This window comes from Chenopodium album, chromosome 3 (assembly GCF_948465745.1).
Source record: "Chenopodium album chromosome 3, dcCheAlbu1.1, whole genome shotgun sequence".
NCBI lineage: Eukaryota > Viridiplantae > Streptophyta > Magnoliopsida > Caryophyllales > Amaranthaceae > Chenopodium > Chenopodium album.
Window position 1 is genome coordinate 21094089 of NC_137836.1, and position 13650 is coordinate 21107738.

A 13650-nucleotide genomic window follows, 5' to 3' on the forward strand; every position below is an offset into this window, starting at 1 on the left:
TTCAGTCACTTCTTAATTTTTAGAAAATTCCAGCAACTTTCTGCCAGAATTTTCAAATTTGAAGTTCCAGAACAGGTTCGACCGAACCCCAGGATGGTTCGACCGAACTTAAACTGTTTTGCGGCCGAACTTTCCTGGGTTCGGTCACTCCTCTCTTTTTGCGATTTTGCTGGAACTTTCTGCCCAGATTTCATAAAGTATAGTTTTGGCAATGGTTCGACCAAACCAAAGGGGAGTTCGGCCGAACTTCTACTGTGGTTCGACCGAACATACCCTTGGTTCGGCCGAACCTCTCTTCAGATTCGAAAAAAAAATGCTGCCTTAAGTTCTATTTTGCAGCATTTTCGTGACCACAACTCCCATATTCGTCACCTACCTCTTTCTTCTCCTTCTCACTCTAAACCTCCATTACACCTCCCCTTACAACCTCAAATCTCCATCAAAATCACTCCAATCTTCACCCTTTCTCACTTATTTTCCATCCTTTACTCAATTTCTACAATCTCCACCAAAAAAATTCCTCACAAAACAAACCCATCTTTCCATTTTCCCCAATTTCAAGGGTTTAAGTGCTTCGGTGTTTTTGGGTTTTTACTTCCTTACAATCAATTGTGGTATGTTTGTTCTAGCTTTTGCGAGTTTATTTCTTTAATTTCTTATAGTTTTACCATGTTTTACATATTTAAGTGTGAATTATGGTATTCTTGAAATTGTTAGTAATGACTTGTTTGTTTCATGTGGTTCTTTGGATTGACTTGTTGCAATTGATTGGTTGTTGATAGTAGAACATGTTGTTATGATGATTATGCATGTTTACCTTGGTTTTATTTTGATCTCAATGTCTTTGAGTGTTGATTTCATACTAGGGTATTCATGTTACCATTTTATGATTGAGAAATGCATGAGTTGGATGTTGTTGGAGATTGTTATTCATTTTTTTGGCTTGATTTTGATGGTTTGATGAATGGATATCATGAAAATTAGGGGACATCATGCCAAATTTCACCTAGACCTTGTTAGGACTAATTTAGGAATGACATAGGAATTCTTATTCAAACCTTGGTTCAAATGTATTCATGCATGCCTTGAATTGTATACTCTCATGCATACACTTTTACCTTGGCTAAGTACTTGGCTTCTTATGTCATTTCTTATCAATTTGTTCTAATGATATGCTCTTGGTGAATTTGTAGAATCAAGATGTTCGGCAAGGGAAAAGGAAAGTCAAAGAGGAAGAGGGTGGGAGAATCCTCAGCACCGCAATTCCCACCTCCTCCCGGCATCAATGATCATGGCATTATTGCTCCGGACGAGCAATTTTGGCCTATATATGCATCACTCATCAAGCGTCCAATTAGGTCTACAAGGTTCTTTTGCCCTCAAACTTTGAGGAAGCTCGGAATATTGGATGAGGTGACAAGGTTGGCTCAAAAATTTGGATGGGGCGACTTCATTCACCTCCACGCTCACACTTACGAGCGTGTGACTTTGGAATTCCTTGCCTCTCTCCGCAAGGAAGTTTTTGAGCCGGAAGATGTCGATGAGGATCCTCAACTCATGATACACTTCAGGATGTTCAACGAGGATCACTCTGTAACGGAAAGTGATCTAAATGAGATCTTCTTTTGGCACACCACCGACCTTGATCACGCGTCTGAAATGACCTCCTCCCATCGCATTGCTTACAACGAGCAAGAGTGGTGGAGGAGCATCACAAACAAGGATTTGTTCCAAACCAATACCTCAAAGGTCAACAACATCATTCATATAGCCTTGAGGTATTTTGTACGGCTTCTCCAATACGTCGTGTTCTTCAAAGCCAACCTCGGCTCCATGGTAAAAGACGAGGTTGCTTGCCTATTCTTGGCCGATAATCCTCAACGGCTAAAATTTCAATGCTCCTCCACCTTCATCCAACGGCTCTTGGATACTAGAGACAACCGTCTCGGTGATGAGATATTTATGGGTGGCATGATTACTATCATTTCTCTTTCTTTGAAGGATGGAGCATACAAAGACCAAATTGAATTGATCCCACCCGTGCACCAAACCCGAGAAGAGCTCACCGACGAGTTCCCCCCCTATGCTCTATCCATAAGCACCCTCTGTCACAGCCGCTTCCTCAATTACACTACTAGCAAGCGCCGTTTTATCCTCTTGGTCGATAGGGAGATCGAATGGTGTGTCCTCCCGGACCCCGACCTCACTACGGTGGACCACTCCGCTCCTCTCAAATGGAAGATGCCTCAGCAAATCATCCCCAATGAGCTGAGGCGAACTAGAGCCCAGGGTGGAGCTCCTTAACCTCCACCGGTCCTCCATCAAGAGCAAATCATTCACCCCCTTAGCGGGGGAGGTGAGGCATCTTCTTCTTCTTCCATTCCTCCTTTTGATTTCAATGCCCTTCGTAGTACCCTCGATGATATCCGTCGAGACAATCAAGCTTTCATTGAGCAATGGGGGTACTACGCGAGGGCAAATTATGACAATCTTGTGTAAGCGGGCATTCAAGCGCCCTATGTGAACTACCCTTACCACCCTCCTCAAGAGGGTCCGGTCAATCATTGGGGACCCTATGACCCTCAACACCCCACCCCCTTGCTACGCCTATTGGGAAGGTCCCATCGACCCTATCCAACGCGTTGGCACCCCCCCATACGACCCCTATCGTCCGGGTGGGTGTGATCCGGCTTATGACCCGGCATCCACATCCACCCCCGCTCCTTTTGTTGGTGGTTGGGGTGCCCAAGGGTGACCCTATGCGCACTTTAACCAACCCTTCCACCCTTTCATGGACACTCCCGGGTTTGATCCTAACAACCCCCCTCAACCTAGGGGGCGAGGAGATGATAACCAGTGATGAGGGATCTTCCCCCCCCCCCCCCCGATCTTCTCACTTGTCACTTTTGCTCGGGACAAGCAAAAGAATAGTGTGGGGGAGGATGTCCTTTTGGTTGGTTGAAGTGTACATAGGAAGGTAGAGTGGTAGGGTAGTTGCTTGCACATAAAGAAGATAGTGAGGATAGTGGCCTTGTGGTATTGATGTGGCGTTGTGACGGTGGTGATGATGTTGGTGATGTTGTGATGGTGATGTGATGAGATGGTGATGTTGTGATGGTATTGATGTGATGATGTGATGATGATGATGATGTTTTATGATTATTTTTGCTGATTTCTGATGATTTTCTTTGATGATTCCTGAGTTTTTGTAGGTGGAGATGCTCCCGAGAAAAAAAAATCCAAATTTCCCGAAACTCCAAATCCCCTTAATCCAAACTTTGTAGATAGCTTTTTATTTATTTTTTTTCTTCTTTTTGTTTATTTCTTCAGTCTTTTTCTTTGTTTTCTAACCTTTTCTTGTTTTGTTGTAGTTTCTTTTGTTTGGCTCATCTTTGTTGAAGCTTGAAGCGGAGATGTAGGACGTTAAGGAGAAACACTAGCTCCCTTAGTGAGATTGGATATATTACCTTGTCTTATATTTCAAGCGGCATTCGGTGAGACCTTTCCTCTCTTTCTTTTTCTTTTTCTTTGAGTGCTTAGTTTAGGTCTAGTTTAGGAAGAGTTGAATGGTTCGAGGTTGATTGATTTTGGTTCCAAGGAACCTGGGATCGTTGATGTTGATATCAACGATCACTTGTATGTCGATTGGGATTTATTTGATTTACATGCCTCGATTATGAACCTTTTTAATTTCTTCCTCCTTTTTGTGTGTTTTTCTTGTTCTCTTTTGTGTAACGAGCATGACTATGGCAAGTTGAAATATTTTTGATGTGGATTTGCTCATTCATTTGGATTCAAGAATTTGTGTGCCATTTTGATGACATGGCTTTGAATGCTTACCTTCCTAGTTGATGAGGGTTTACACGGTTTAAGAATGCTTAAGGTTGAATTACACATTATAAGCTAAGGTAGCCCGGTTTAGAACTCTTGATGACGTTTGAACCCCCTAGTTCACGGGAAAGTGGTAAGATGGTGTTGCTCTCCGTAGTGAATAGGATTCCCTTGGTTGGTATTTGCTTATTTTTATCCCGTGTGAGCGTCATTTGTTCTAGCCTTCATCACTCTTGTGAGCGGCGTTTTGGATCCTTAACTATGCATGTCTTAATCTTTGTGTTGGTTTAAAGGAGGAAGAGGGAATTTCTTCTCATTTTTCTTTGTTTTCTTTGTGTTTTGTTACAAATTTGGTTTTCATTTTTACATCCACCCACTTGCTAACCAATTTGGGCCTCATTCCCCTTTCTTGATCTAGCCATATTACAAACCTATCGGCCTATGTTCTACCAACCCTTGTAGTTAGTGAAGCATTGGCTTTTGAGGTTCGAATTCGAGAGTGTTGGTTTTAGGGCAAGAAAGTTGTGAATATTGGTTCAAGTGAGATTTTGAAAGTTGTTCATGAAAGAAAATATTTGCAAAAAGTTTGTGAGGAAGGATGCAACGTATGAAGTCCAAAAGAAAAAAAAAAGAAAAAAAAAAGAAGAGAATATAAAAAAAAAAGAGAAAGAGAAGTTGAAAAAAAAAAAAAGGAAAAGGAAGAGAAAATGATGAGAGAAATGAAGTAATGTTATGAAATTTTGTATTGAAGGTTGTAATTTGAATTTAGGTTCAATTCTTAGGTGGTTCTTGAGAGATGGCCACTCTTTTTCTTCACTTAGGATTTGCCACCAAAAATTTTCAAATTAATTCCCAACCTTAACCCCTAGCCATGACATTACAACCCAAGTTAAGACCCTTGGACTTGGAGAAGTGCGGTCAAAGAACGGTGGAGGGAGATAGATTTCAACCCTATGGAAAGAGTGTGCATAGTTGAGATGTCGGGATAACCTTATGACTCCACAATAAATTTCTTTTTCCGGTTCCCTCGAGGAATCATGAGGAGCTAACTTGGGGATGATTTGAAGCTAGTGGAGAGAACGCGGACCGTCTTGGTTGGAGCTAGGGCAGAGGATGAAATCATTAGTTCTGTACGCTTAGCTTAGGTTTGTCTCCCTCAACCATGAGCATCTTAGAACGTGTTCCCCCTCTTTGAGTTGAGAAAAGTAAGCATTCTTTGATTCATGTCCCTATGTTAGAGTCCATTTGGAGCATTTCCCATCGTGAAACTTGATTGATTTTCTTAACCCTTGTCATATTATGCTTGTTGTGTGTGTTGTCTTTTTTGTTTTAGTATTCCTTGCTTGAGGACAAGCAAAAGGCAAGTGTGGGGGATTTTTATGAGTGGCATTTATGCCACTCTTTTATCCTTTTTCTCTAAGGATTCTCCCCTCATTTTCACTTGTTTGGCCCTTTTTCTAAGAATTTTTACTTAGTTTTGGTTCCTCTTTTCTTTCTCCTTTATCCTCCCTTTTCTTAGTCTTCCCGCTTTGTTCTTATTGTGATTTTCATGCATATGCTTTATAGGAACCATCGGGATTTTCAAGAGGAGGAAGCTAAGCTCAAGGGAAGCTAGAGGAAGCATGATTCAGAAGAGGTTTGGCCGTACCTCCTGATGGTGTGGCCGAACCAAGGTGTGGCCGAACCTGCTTAGTGGTTCGGCCGAACGTTGAGGCAGGGGCAAGATGAAAATTGGCAGTTTTGCAGGAGTGGCCGAACCACAGGAGTTCGACCAGACCAGGATCAGGGAGGTTCGACCGAACCTACCCTGTAGTCCGGCCAAACCTTCCCATTTGTTCGGTCAGACCTCTCCTTTTATCAGCTGGCTCTGTACGGACTATATAAGTCCCATCTTAGAACGTTTTGAGGATTAGATTAACTTAGTTTTAATTTTTCTACATTTTAGCTTAATCTAGAGAGAGAAACACTATTAGTCTTCATTGGTAGAGAGAGAAATTGTGGTTTTCTTCATTGATGAACTTGGATTTTGAAGAAGGAGTTTTGTTCAATCCTTTGTAGACCTTCATCTTCAATTAATGAGCAATCTCTTACTCTTTCTCTTTACCTTTGTTTTTTATTTTGCTTATTTGCTTTGATTTTTCTTCTTTGCTTATTAATCATGTTGATGCTTATTGATTTGATGATTGATATTGTTTTCAATATGATTTGTGAGTAGTCACCTAGCCAAGGGTGTGGGGATGGTGTAGTTGCTAATTGTTCATGCTTATAATGTTGGGGTTATGTTAATGGTGATTAAAGTCTTTGCATGCTTTATATTCTTTGGTCTTTCTTGCAAGTGCACATTGTTAGTTGATCAAAGATGAGTCTTTACTAACAAGTAACGGAAGTTGACATAGTTGAGATTCATTACTATCGATAATTCTTTGTTTGCACCTTCTAATATATGGTTCTAATGTGGAAACATAGAGGCTATGTTAGGAGAAACCAATTAACCCCGGAAGACGCTTAGATTGGACCCCTTTACTTTGGTATTCGTGCATGTTTAGTTTACCATTGATATGCTACTTTGTTATTGCATGATCAAGCGTCAACTTCACCTACCCATTTCCCTTGGTGCCTAGCTATATTAATTTTAATCCATTTTGTCCTTAGTTTAACCTTCTAGTTATTCACACTTCTTGTTCCGAGATAGCTCAGGCCCTAGGTAATGAATGCAGTGCTTAAGCATTTCTCCCTGTGGTATTAGGTCGGTAAAGCGTTATAAATTCATTTTTTTTAGGTGTAGTCGCTAAACGACACGATTATTGCCTTGTCAGACTTCTTAGCGGATTTCCCAATAGAAGACTCGACGCTAATACATGACAACGAATTTCCAGATGAAGACTTGATGTTCACAAAAGATGATAGTTGGACTTTATACTTCGATAGAGAGACTCAAACCAAAAGGGATGTGGCGTTGGAGTACTATTAGTATCACCTGAAGAAGAGCATGTTCCAATCTCCATAAAGTTAGATTTTGACGTTTTCAACAATGCTGCTGAATACGAAGCATGCGTGGTAGGCCTCGTAACAGCTTTGGCATTGGAATTGAAAAAATTGCGAATATTCGGAGACTCTTCCTTGATCATCAACCAAATAACTAAAAGATGGAAAGTAAGGAGTGAAAGTTTAGCCCCTTACCAAACTTATTTGGAGACTCTCACCAACCAATTGGACGCGGCCACTTTAATTCTTGCAAACCTCGCATCCCAGCATCAATATAAATTTGACGCAATATCAGCGCCACAGAAAGAAGTCTGTAGCCAGACGACATACTGCAGCGCAAGGCGACAGAAAGCAACGTCTGGCGACAGACGCAAAATCGCGGCGCCAATTTTCCACGAATATCTGGGCAAATTTCGGTGTATTTCGGAAAATTTTCGACTTCCGTACTCGAGAAATTTTCTGGAAAATAATTTAAGTTGTTTTCATTGCTTTAATAAATTAAATAAAAAAGTTAATATAATTAAAAAGTTGAAATTGCATTCATAAAATAAAGTAAAATTACATTATTGATGGAATTTAAATAAAAGCTTAATAAAATAAATTGACTTAAAACTTAAACTAGTCTAATAAGTTGGAAGTTAAGCAATGCTTCAATCTTTCTTCTCTTTCTTTGCTTTTTTCCAATTTTTGTCTGCATCCTCTTCATCATCCATGACTTTAGATAGTAGGCATCCTTTAGAGGACCTACATTAAATTTTAGAGTAAATGGTTTCTCCCTTAGCTAGGACTCCATGTTTCTTTTCTACCCAAACCTTCTTTTCTGAAGTGTCAGCTTTTCTTTTATCTTTGCCCTTAGTGTTGTCTTTCTTCTTAGGCATCACATGCGGTTTAAATTCAACTTTTTCACACAAATGTTTATTGAAAAATACACTCTAATATGTGTCAAACTTCTCTACTTCTTGTGAAACAGGCAATTCATAGAGACGACGGAGATCCCTAGAAGGAATTGTTTGATGTAGACCGTACTGCCTTTTTACTCTGCAGGGATAATAAAAAGTCATCTTGGTTAAGCTTGGAAGACGGCAGAAGGGTTGCTTGTTGACACCAACCATCTTCTCAATTTTCTACCATGGGACGACCCACTTGATAGCAAAGTTGCAAGAGGCAAAAATTTTACTCCACTCATGGAGACCTATTTTAGAGAAACGCTTCTTTTGCCTTACAAAGCAATTTGGAGTGTATTTTCAATGTTGTCAGGAGGACTAATTAATTCTAGTCTCTCCATTAGCCACATTTGCAAAAAAATTCAATGCAAATAATTAGTATTACTATACAATAATATGTTTTTGATTTCTGTAATTAAAAATATTATTTTTCTACCTGTAATAAAATTGAACTGGATAGCCCCGAAAATGTGCTTTTTGATTTTTCTTTAATTCATCTAGATTAAGCATAGTCTCTCCAACAATTAATGGCATTGGATTCCTTCCAGATTCAATTTGCTCAAAGACAGATAATATGATTGCTTGACCCTAATTATTTCTACCACTAGTGAGAAGATATTGGTTAAGCATACATAAGAGAAAAGCCCTTCTTCTATAAACATGAAAAGACTCAGGATAAGGTCTATCAAAATAGTGGCGTGCAAATTCTTTTAAATTAACTACGCTACCATCTACAATATTTGTTAGATATCTGTCTTTTAAATTAAAGAAGCGCTCAAAATCTTTATAATAATATTCATTCACTCTAGGAATTACCGCAAGATCTAATGAAGGGAAGCCTAGGATGGCATCAAATTCTTCCGGTAAAGGGCTAATTTCATCACAACCTAGTCTAAAGCAATGCGTATCTGTATCCAAATATTCTAAGTCGGTATGAATAAAATCTATGTCAAGATCTACCCCGTTAATACCATAAATACCTACCATGTGAAAAAAGTCGAGTTCTCTTATTTCTTTAGCAGTTAAAGATCGACACCATTTATGAGTAAAATCGCTAAAACTCTTAGTGACTAAAGACATGATTATTTGTTGAGAAGCTAAGGTTATAATTAATCTGTTCGAATTATATAGAAAATCGGCATATTAGGGGGCTATTTATGTACAAAATCTGTTCAAATTTGCAGTTTGACTCCTGAAAGGATTCGAAGCCAACGCATTGCAGCGCCAGATGACAAGTCTGTTGCCTGGCGACATAAGCAACGCTCGGCGACAGAAAACGCTGATATACCAGCTCAGTGTGCTATGCAAACCGCGTTTTTCTGACTATGATTCGAATTCGTACATTGACTTTGCAATTTTTCCCTTTGTTCAATAACCCCATAAACAATAGTTTAACATATTTTCCTTCCTTTTTCTAGATTTATTCAAGCTTAATTATAATTAGGCCTGTTTTTAAGTCCGATTTATTTTTCATTTTTTCGTTTTTGGGGGAGAATGTCGGATACCCTCCATTAATAATAAAAATGACGAAAAATTTTGCGCAAAATTAATCACAAATTTTTTGCACACACACATAACCACATAAAATGAAAAATAAAATGCAAAGATAAAGCAGTCATAATAGACAATAGTTTGTACATACAAATATGTCTAAATGAGTCATAATACAGTCGGCAAAGTCCTACAAAAGTCAGAATAAAATAACAACACAGGTACAACTACGATGCCGAAGGGCGCAGATGATGAGGGATGTTTATCATATCGTAGAATATCGCAGACCGAGAAGTATGCTCCTCACCAGCTCCGGTCTCAGCTCAGGACCAGTCCACCAAGGCTCACCCTGGTGCTTAATCAACAAAGGCTGAGGTTGCGGAGACGAGCCAACCTCGTACTTCCCACCACCTACCGAAGGAGCCTATGTCATGCCTCCTTGGCCCATCGGCCCAATCCGTGCACCCTTAGAAGAAGAACCCGAGCCCTCCACTGCCTCGGTCTGCGCAGCGTCAAATCGTCACCTCGGCCACCAAAAGTAGTGCGGCGACGCCTCGAGCTGGACCAAGACGGCTCCCTCCTAACCTTGGGTCTCGTCCGAGTACGTGAAGGAATAAGGTGTCCCTGCAAAATTAAATCAATTCAGATGCAAAAAGAACAAGAGAATAAACAATGAAAATAAAAAGGAAAAAAGGTACCTCCTGAGCCGCGTCATCACGACGACATGAAGCTACGTTCCTCTTCCTCACTAGCTGAGTCTGAAAGGAGTTTATGCACCTCGCCATCGCTGTTACCACCTCGCGCGAGTACTATCTAAGAAAATAAAGTTAATAACATTACAAGACAAGTATAAAGAAATAAACTATAAGCAAATAACTCACCCGAGTCTGGTGATGAGGAATAGATCGCTCAACGAAGCGCTGATCCTCAGGGTCTAGAGGAATCATCTCCTCAACGAGGCCATATGTCCCCTGATAGCTTATGGAAATCTTAGGAGGAACGAACTCAGGAGGCTCGGCCTGGAAAAAAGGCAAACCTAAGTGATTAAACACCACTTGGGGGCTATCTAGCAAAAAACCTAAAAGACAAAAAAGCATACCTGTAGGCGTCGTTCGAAGTGTGCCTATGTTAAAAGCATGTTGTGAATATGCTTGGCACTCATAGGAAGTGGGAATTAACATTACGATTAGGGACAAATAAAGTAGGGAGCCGCCAACAAGTTTTTAAGGAACTTGTAAACCGTTCACGGATCATAAAAAGGCAACCATGATAAAGGGACAACGATAGGCAACAACGATTGACCCGTGAAGGTTACACCCCATTCATAATCCATGAGATTACTAACTCCATATGGTTCGGAACCACGAAAGAAGGATCGGGGATGATGGTACGAAGTGAGTCATGGAGTCACATTCACCCGTATTGGCCTCTACTCGATTCTTATAGTGAAAAGCATTCCTGTGATCTCAAAGGCATACAAACAATAGTTCAATTCGCTGCAAACTATTATTAAGCTAAATTGGTTTAATATTAATGCAACACATAATTCTAAAATATTAGTGATCACTTGAATTAATAACAAGATTAAAAAGGACCCTAAACCGGTTGTCCAAATTATCTTATTAGGCATCATTTTCAATTACATATTCCCTTTAAACATGCAATATGGTGATCAATAAATAGAATAAACATTAATATCAAAACCAATTTAATCACAATTCCAACAACATAAAATCGTTAGAAGAATAATAAAAATAAAAGGAGCATGACTCTTACTTTGATTCTGTTTGTTTGCAACTACAAAATAATAAACGATTTAGTAACTTCAAGGAAATAAATAAACAATAATTAAATTAAATTAAATAAAGTATAGTTGATTTAGGGGCCAAACCCTCAAACAATTCTACCTTTCACGCCTTGGCTTAAGGATAGAACCACGAGTAAAGTATGGACTCATTTGAGTACTTGAAGAAGGAATTTTGAAATAAAAAGGGGTAGGCTAGTGTTTAGGCTAAAGCATAGAAGAGAGGAGAATAAAATAAGAGAATTACTCGGTGCCCCGTTCATAAAAAATGAGGGGGTATTTATAGGGAAAATGTGCTGAGGGAGCACACGGAACCCTAAAATGATAAAAACCCTAAAAAATTATCCCGTGCCACGGTCAAACTGTACCGTGACACGGGAAGCTTCACCGTCAGACGGTACACTTTCCCGTGACACGGTACATTTTTTGTGTGACGCGGGAAATTTTCATAAAACAGGATAAAAAAACGCGTTAAAGGTTTACGCGGAAAAGACACGGAATGTCCCGTGTCACGGCATACCTCCCATGTCACGGGAAATCCCACCCTCAGACGGGAAGGATTCCCGTGACACGGTAGGTACCTGCCGTGGCTCGGGAAATTCCAGCCTGTTTTCCGTCTAAATACATTTTTAACCCTAATTTCCTTCGGCATTTTAAGTGTCGATTGATAATTTCGGGCCTTTTCTGACTTTTTATTATTCGGGATAAAATAAGAAAGTAATTAAATTAAAATAAATAAAGGGTTCGGGCCAAAAATAAATAATAAAACAATAAAATAAAAAAGGCTTAGGCTAAAAATTAATTAATAAGTTTGGGCTGAAATTAAAACTATGCTTTTACCAAACATCAAGACTAATCCATGGACTGTTCAAAAATATGAATTTAATAAAATACGATTTTTTAAGCACTCTCGGGATTAAATACTAAACCCGACCAATAGTGGCGGTGAAAGGTTGTTCATCATCGGGTTTGGTTTTGGTGAGACATTTTTAGGTGTCTACAGAAGACCCCACTTTGACTGAGTTTGTAGAAACGCCAGTTTCGAAAACGATAGTCAAAGTAGCCGATAGGGACGGAGAATGATTTAAGACGTTCTGCGATCCTAAATCATTCTGTATACGCCGATACCTGCAGAATAATGTTAGTTCTACAGATAAAAGAGTAAAGGGATAGAATGCTTATCTAACACCAGTGTATTGGTGGCAAATGAGCTTGGTAGCTTCCTATGCTTGAAGGAATCCACCGGATGACGTATGTTGAAACGCTTTCCATGCCTGAGGAAAGCCGACTGAGGAGTTTGGTAGTTTTCTAAGCCTGAAGAAACCTACCGGATAATACTTTCCATGCTTGAGGAAAGTCGACGTATGAATTTGGTGTCATTCTATGCTTGAAGAAATCCACCGATGATGCTTTCCATGCTTGAGGAAAGTCGACTTGGCGGTTTTCTATACTTGAAGAAAAATCCACCGATAAAGTTTTCCAAGCTTGAGGAAAGCCGACTTGGCGGTTTTCTATACTTGAAGAAAAATCCACCGATAACGCTTTCCAAGCCTGAGGAAAGCCGATTGATGAATATGGTGTCATTCTATGCTTGAAGAATTCCACCGATAGTGCCTTCCATGCTTGAGGAAAGCCGATTTGGCGGTTTTCTATACTTGAAGAAAAATCCACCGGATAATACTTTCCATGCTTGAGGATAGCCGATTTGGCGGTTTTCTATACTTCAAGAAAAATCCACCGGATAATACTTTCCATGCTTGAGGAAAGTCGAAAGATGATGAGATTGCAAGTCTCTGTGTATCGAGAACCTTGCGCCGTGAAATGATGGTGGTCCGCTTGTCCCCGGACGTGGGCTATAGATGGTCTGCTTGACCCCGGACGTGGGCTGTAGATGGTCCGTTTGTCCCCGGACGTGGGCTGTAGATAAGACCTGCAAAAATAAATTTGCCAATGGACTCGTATATACTGTGATTGACTTGACCACTAACTTGACCAAGTTTTACTTGATGTGACATGACATGTGTATGACTTGTGAGTGTGTGTGTGTGTGTGTGTATATGTGTGTGTGCAGACACAAGCAAACGAAGATGCAAAAGCAAAAATTTTCCGTCAATTTTTGTCATGAGTGGAAGGTACCGACTTTCTCCCGAAAAAGAAAGATGTGAAAACTGAACTTTTATTTTCGAACTTCCTTCGATGAAAACTTGGAAAAAGTTTTTGAACTTCCCCAAAATAAAATAATGAAAAAGGAAAGAAGTTTTGAACTTCCTCCTTGAGCAAGACGAAATGAATCGTATAGATTGAATTAATTGTCCTGAAAATAATGTATGCATGATGCATGTTCTTAGGCCAGGAGGCTAAGGACAATTACATCATGTGACACAATAGATGAATGAACTTAAGTCATGGAGCTAAGCATCATATATGGTGTAAAGAAGCGATTTTGAACGTCACTTAGGTCTGGAAGCTAAGCACGTATAGTGACTATTGCATAATGAACGTTGCTTAGGTCAAGGAGCTAAGCACGATATGCTTTGTATGATTAAAAATCATTGATATATAAATGTTTCTTAGCACATTATGCGAAACAATGAA